This window comes from Acanthochromis polyacanthus, chromosome 21, assembly GCF_021347895.1.
Source record: "Acanthochromis polyacanthus isolate Apoly-LR-REF ecotype Palm Island chromosome 21, KAUST_Apoly_ChrSc, whole genome shotgun sequence".
Taxonomy (NCBI): Eukaryota; Metazoa; Chordata; class Actinopteri; family Pomacentridae; genus Acanthochromis; species Acanthochromis polyacanthus.
This window is the reverse complement of record NC_067133.1, coordinates 24321546-24329083: the sequence shown is the minus strand read 5'-3', so window position 1 is coordinate 24329083 and position 7538 is coordinate 24321546. Positions and strand designations below refer to the sequence as shown.

Genomic DNA, 7538 nt, shown 5'->3' with positions numbered 1-7538 from the left:
TCCCAAGTAAAGTAGATAATTCATTTTAAGTTGTTAAAGCTGAAAATAACTGTGTTTAGACAACTCAGAAAATGTCAGTAAACTTGAGTGAAGTTAACTAAAAATCATTAGTTAGGTTAACTATAATATATAAATTCAGACAAGTCATACAGTGCCAGTAAATCTGAGTAAAGTTAACTCAAAATCATTAGATAGTTTCACTATAAAATGTCAATTTTGTCTACTTACATTTATGAGTTATGTAAATTAAGCAGTACTCATAAAAAATAAGTTAACTTTACAAGTTTAAGCATTCACCTTACTAGCAAAATATCAGGAAACCGATTGCCTTGATATGTTCAAGTAAGATGAACTTAAAGTGATAAGCTATAGAAACAAAGAAAAACAGTTTGAATGGAAACAAAGTTTAATAATTTAACTTTTTTGTTCAGAACACACCTTACATACAGGGGTTCTTAAAGTGCAGTCTACAATGGCAACCCACTGAGTAAAGGTAACATGAAATACATGCTTCCAGTACAATTTTGGATTAACAGTGAGAACAACCTTAACCCCATTATATGTCAATGTAGGATATCACAATGCAAAGTGGAAAATAGGCTAAATCACGCCGTAATGCAAAAATTGCAGGAACTTGCCAAAAAGTCATAAAACCATGTAATTTTAAAAAAAGTATTACATAGAAAGCATGTAATATAAAAGACTAACTTTTCAGAAAAAAAATGACACGTGACTTTTTTTCTTGGGCGGCCTTCAATTCTAATATTCAGTCCCTAAAACAGCCCTCAGTCATTAAAACTTTGAAAATTCCTGCTTAAATATCTCTGTTGACTAGAGTGTGAACTACAGATAAACTCAGTAGTCAATTGCAGGGCCAAACATTTATCTTAACATCAATAAAGTGAACAGCAGACATTGCTCAACTGTTTACAATCCACCTATTGCATGACTGCAAAATAAAATCAATATTTTAACTGAATGTGCAACTGTAATTCTTATGTTTGAGCCAGCTCCCGCTAAAAACTGCTAAGAGCTTTCTGATTTTAATTCTTAGTTGGTGAGTTTAGAACTGCAGTAGAGATTGACTTACAAAATATATTAAGTCAGAGATAACTTGCTAAACAACCCGATGCTGGTAATCAATATCACCACAATCATTTCAGCATCAACACAAAAGGAAAAACAAAAGCTAAAAGGAAAGTAGGTGTTCATTTTTCTCCTCATGAACATAAAAACCATTCAGTAGTCTAAAATAGGTGATGAGGTTCCTTCCCACAAAAAAGGCTCAAACAAGAAAAAAAATATCACTTTTCCAATAAGGGTAAAGGTATCAATGTGACCCAAGATGTCATGTGACATTCACATCATGATTATATTCACTCATTGCATCAGAAGATTTTTGAGTGATTGTATTTTTGGTTTTAGGGATTTATGTCCAAGTAAGAGAAGCACCCTTTGAATGAAGTCAAAGGTGTACTTCAGTTGTTGAGGGTACTCCAAATTCAGGGCGTAAGTAAGTCCAAAGAGCAAGCACATGGCATGTGGAAGATTTTCAAGGTCATCCATCACAATTCTTCCTTCCAAAATGATTGCGGTACCTAAAGTCTGAAGGTGCAGTGAGTCAAGGGAGAGCTGTTCGTCCTCAGGAACAGTGGTCAGGATTCCAATGGGGATGTGAGATATGCCTGGGTCATCGCAGTCCTAACAACAATAGCAGAAATACAGCCACAATTACATATCAGATGTCATCTTGCATTTCTACGGCAGAAAACACAAGACAGCCACTAAAAGTAAGCGATATTCTGATATTAGAGGCTGTGTGAAGGTAAAGTAACTTAACCTAAAGCTATCAAAGTAACATAAGGAGAATTACGTGCACTTTGGGCAACGAGCTGTCTTTCCTTTGACTTGGACAGAGGTTTGGCTTAGCAGGCCGGGGGGGATTGCACAGGAGTGGGTTGAGAAGGGGAGTTTGGCGGGGCACTCGTTGCTTGCTGATCTACACACGTGGGCAAAATTGTTGGTACCCCTCAGTTAAAGAAGGAAAAACCCACAATTCTCACTGAAATCACTTGAAACTCACAAAAGTAACAATAAATAAAAATATATTGAAAATTAAATAATCAAAAACAGCCATTACTTTTGAATTGTTGATTAACATAATTATTTAAAAAAACAAACTAATGAAACAGGCCTGGACAACTGCCCCCCCCCCCCCCCCCCAAAAAAAAAAAAGAAAAAAAAAGAAAAAAAGACGGAACAATCTTAAAGTATTTTCCAAGGGGCGGGACTTCCTGTTTTGAGTAGCACTTCCGGTAACTCGGTCATGGCGGTGTTTACAACTGAGAAAGTGATGTGGGAAGAAACGAAAACCTCTTTAAAAAAACAGAAATGGGTCAAGTCTGCCTCATCCGCGACTTATTACAGAGTGGGAGGATGACATGAAAAAGTGGCCACAAGTCATGTATGGCGATATTTTTAACTATTTCGTGTTGTCTCTTGGCGTTGATGGCTCGGCTATGAGGAATTATAAGAGCACCGAAGCCTATCAATATTTGCATAGTGGTAAAGTCGGCGCTGTTCTGTTACATCAAGAACGGGAATATACGTTTCTTAAAGCTAATGTCAGGCTAGTACCTCCTCACACATGGCGTGGGTGTTGGTGACAGCTGATGGAGTGGTGGAGACCACGGGATGCTCCTGTATCGCTGGGTTGGGACGGTCCTGCAGTCACGCTGCTGCGATATTATGGAAGGTATGTTGATTTGAATAAAACTTAATTTGATTCATGTATATACAATGCAAAGTAGGTTAAAGATTTTTGGACGTTTTCAGGACTCTACATTAATTATCTTTAAATGTTATTAGGACATACATACATAAATATGAATAAACACAGCGACACACAACAGCTAACACCATTGACAGCCTACACGTTTCATTGTTTATTTTGCTCCAGGAGACCTAAAGTGTTGTGACTGCAAAAATCTTGCTAGGTATTTTTCTGTCAATGTATTGTATAGCTGCATAGCTCATTCAAAAAATAAGTTTTATTAGCAGAATAGTAAAGGCACATACAGCCATGGCCATAAGTTTGGACACAGCATGACTTACTATGTCTGTTTTGATGTCTATGACAGAACATAACTAATGTTTTTTTGACAGCACCAGTTTAATTAGTCAACAAATCAACAAGGGGTATAATATTATCAATAAATTCCAATAATTGGAACAACTTTGTTCCCAAAACATAATATTAGAAGAAAATAACAAAAAAATGCAGTACTTTCACAACCGAATTTGGTAAGAATAACAAAATGACACCAAACTCTTTTGATGTTTTTTTTTTTTTTAATATGAAACTTAATATAGTTCTCAGGAGTTGTGTACTGTATTGTAAGTGACAATTTTGTGGTATTTTCTAAGATTCACAAGCGTCATGGTACTTGTGTCCAAACTTATGGCTGTAAGAACTAGATTTCAAGACTTTTTAATTTAATTATTATTTAAACAAGGATTTTATGCTACAGTTGTTCAGTTTTATTCATAACTATTCCCTTTTTTGCACAGTTTATTTTGTCCTGGAAAAGCTAACTTGGTTTATTTTCTTTCTGGAACAGTAACAGCTACTGAACTGATGACCTTTTGTGAATATGTTGTCTAATCTCTGATTGATACCATGGAGTAAGGTAAGTAATGACAGGTAAGTAAGCATGCCATTGTAACATTCAGACAACAAACTCAATTCCACACTAATCTACAGCTTAAGGTAAGTGTCTGCAACTATTACTATCTCCCAATAAAGTGAACCTCTATTTGCTTGTATACATAGCTTGTGGTTAACAATTGGTATGTACACTCACATCACAAATTGGCCTTGATGCCCTTTAAAATAAATCCTTTTTATAGCAATAGAAAAAATGCCACATAAAGCTATATATAAGCATCTTAAGTTAATTCAGTCTAATCACTTTTAAGCCTGAAAACTGCATATTAAGGTACAGTATTTCTTTCAAAAAAAAACAACAAAAAAAACAACACAAACAAACACGTATTTACCATGAACACACTAAAATATGCTGTGTTTGTTAGGTGGAGAATGCAGTGTCCAGTGCCCTCACTGGTTTATCCTGCACTGACAAGCAGAGGCAATGGAATAAAGGGACACAGTGGAACATTGAGCCAAAACAGGTCAGAGACATCTCCTTCGCCCACCATAAGCCCTCTGACACATTTAGTGGAGATGCTCAACCCAACAAGGTACGTCTACCCCCTACCCTTGTCTGTCACACACAAGAAGAGCTCCAAGAGGCCTTCAGCAGCTACACCCTGCCACCATCGAGTCTCCTCTTCAAGTGTGTGCATGCAGCGCCAGCACCAGCACACCCGAAAACCCCATCTGTCCCCCTGTCCCATCCAGGCGTAAACTAACCGTGACGTCACCCGTTGGTTTCAACGGCGAGAAAATGAAGCCCGGATTTTGCTACTTCCTGGTCGCCGTTTTGGATTTTTTTGGAGCCAGTGATGTAAAAAGCGTCATCAAACAGACTGGACCGGAGAGCAACTAGGGGCAGGATTGGCTGAGGACTCTCTTATCCCGCCCACATTTTACCGCAGAGGCTTCTGTTGCTGTCTATCAAGTATAGCCACGCCCCCTGGCTCCGCCAACTTTAACGATTTATTTAAAATTCAGTATTGATTTATTTTAAGATCGGCCACCTGATCTCTCATTTTGACCATGAAAACTAATGGGAAAAAAATCCTGAGCTGTAGAAAATCAGTCTATCAAATTTTATTTTTTCCAAAAATGAATTGGGGTCTATGGAGAAAAAGCTTTTTGGAGCCAACCCTAGTGGACGGCGTGATATTGCAAGTTTTTGACACTTCTGGGTTGGCTTCAATTCTGGAGCCAGATGCGACGTCCACTATATATACAGTCTATGGTCCCATCAAGACCACGAGGGTAATAACAACTGCCCAGCCTGTGGATCATTTTATGATCGGTTTGTGGCAATCTGCGGTGAGATGTTGGAAGCAGCCACTCGGGAGCAGAGCACATCCCATCTCTGGCATGACTCCAGGCGGGTGAGAATCACTGCCAGCTCTGCTAAGAGTCCCCATCAGAGCCCACCCTGACACCTTTCTAAAGGCTCATGTTCACCCCCGCTTTCATGGTAATGCAGCCACCAAACATGGGCTTGAGAAGGAGACTTTGGCGATCAAGTGGCTTGAGGAGTGTGGACATGCTGTTCAACGTAAAGGGACTGTGCTGTGTCCTCAGGAGCCCTGGCTGTCAGCAAGTCCAGACGGAGTTTTAGAGTCTGGAGACCTCTTGGAGGTAAAATGGTCCTCCCTCAAGGAAAACGAGACTCTTGAGTCCCTTTTTGTGAGCCACAGGTACGACGTGAAGCTGGTGGATGGGATTCCCCAACTTCAGGAGAAGGGTCCCCAGGGTTTCTTCTTGCAGGTTCAGCTTGGCATGTTCTGCACGGGGCTGAGAGCATGCAAGCTTCTTATCTGCAGCCCCTCCCAGCAGGCGATTCTCCATGTTCCTTTTGACGAGGATTTTTGTACCAGAACTGTAGCTCGTCTCAAGTGTTTTTATTTCAAATATTTCCTTCCCTTTGTTGCTGTTGAGCACCAGGAAGGTCGCTTGGTGCTTTGTGAGCGCTGTAGATTGTTATAGTTTGTGTTGTTATAGTTAGTATTTCAGGTTTGAAGTGGTGGGACGTAAAATGCAAAAGTACAAGTAACGAGTAAAAAAATCCTTTTTCCAGTACATTTTATGTTGGTTACCTTGTATTTTTTTGTTATTACATTTTAAAGCCTGTATCTGTTCTTTTTACTGCACTGCGTTTTTTAATGGAGTCAAAGGAAAATCATTTTCAACACATTTATTTACAAAATGAGGTCTGTGGTTCAGACTGGTTTGTCCTGGTTTAGCCATTGTGAAGTCCTGGTTTAGAGTTGGTTTTGTCCTTGTTTAGACCTGATTTTATTTTAAAATCTGTGTGACATAACTTTTTTTCTCATGAAATATTTTTGAAAATTGATACTTTTGTCCTTTACTTCAGTAGAACTTTAAACCTGATACTTTAAGGTACATTTATTGTTCCTGTATTTGTACTTTTTACTTAAATAAGAAAAGTTAATACTTTGTTCACTACCAGTGATTTGTTTTTTGACAGGAACCATTGGAAGGGGTACAATAGATGTCAAGGTAAATTCTGTCTGAGTGTTGGAATGCTAGGCCTTATTTAGACATTATTCAGGTGTAATTTAATAGTTTGTCAGGTAGAGATGATTTTCTTTAATGGCTTCTTCTCATCTCAAAGTGTTGGATATAAACCTCGTTTCAGCTCATGGTATGATTAAGAGTGAGTCCACAACTAATGATAAATACTTCCATAGATTGGATTAATTTAATCAGTTGTTTCAGCCCCTATAAAAACGAAAAGTACTTGGGCTTGAAATTGTTCATAGTTTAATGAAATGTGATTAAAAACAGTACTTCAAATGAAGGCATTTTTATGATTCTAGTTCTTCTTCTGAAATTTAAAGTTAAGTTATTGATTTAAATGGGCTGTATTCCTTTGTAAAGTTTTTCTATTCCTTTGAGAGCCTTCACAAACATGCTCTGTTCCTTGTTTTCAATTGTTTCCTATCGTAATGTAGTAGTGTATTAATCAATTATTGAGAGATCACAAAACAGTCAGTCAGAAAGCAGTGATATTTTACTGAATTGACAATTCTTGAACAGTCCACTAGATGGTGCAGTTTAAATATCAAAGGTTATATACAGCAGGACAAAATAAACACTTTGTTTAACAAAAGTTCTATATGACAAATATAATTAATTTTCCTTCTTTTACAATCCAAACAGTGTAAAATTTAATGTCTTATAATGTGTGTTTGAGTTGATGAGTTACTGTTAAATAAAGTGTGGCTGAACACAATCCACAATCAAAATCTGGTGTGCCAAATTATTATGCTGCAGTGTTGGGCGAGTTACTTCAAAGTTGTAATATGTCATATTTTATTAGGTACTCCGTAAAAATTAAATTAATTTGTATTACATATTACTGCCCGAATGTCCAACCATGCAGAGATGATCCTGCTGACTCCAGACTGTGACACACTGAACCTCTCAGCCAGGTCCTCCTGCATGGGGTTCTGCCGGAGCTTCATGTGCGTCATCAGAATCTGGTCTCGGACATCAAGCTGGAAGGTGCTGACATGGTCTTTCAGCCCGGTCTCACGGGGATTCGTGAAACTGTCACGTCAGTTTTTGTTTCGGTTTCGTGCGCACCAACACGATGTCGTCATGTTTTTCGTGCCGCTCACCACGAGCGAAACCCGCTGTGGTAATCACATCTGAAAGTGGTTTATACCGGCGGATTCATGACGATCTAAGCTGTCCATCGGCGTTTGCGGCCGCCGCCGCAGCCGCCAGACATCCGGCCGCAGCAGCGGCCGCAAACGCCAATGGACAGCTTAAATCGTCATGAATCCGCCAGTATAAACCACTTTCAGATGTG

General features: G+C 38.6%; 1 long non-coding RNA gene across 1 annotated transcript; it reads left to right on the top strand.

Annotated features, from left to right (window-relative positions):
• Positions 1 to 2308: 2308 nt before the first annotated feature.
• LOC127531615 (uncharacterized) lies at positions 2309 to 6956 on the top strand. The gene is made up of 2 exons (XR_007938747.1): positions 2309 to 2755; positions 3621 to 6956. It is a non-coding gene; the product is annotated as an uncharacterized LOC127531615 (long non-coding RNA).
• The last annotated feature ends 582 nt before the right edge of the window (positions 6957 to 7538 follow it).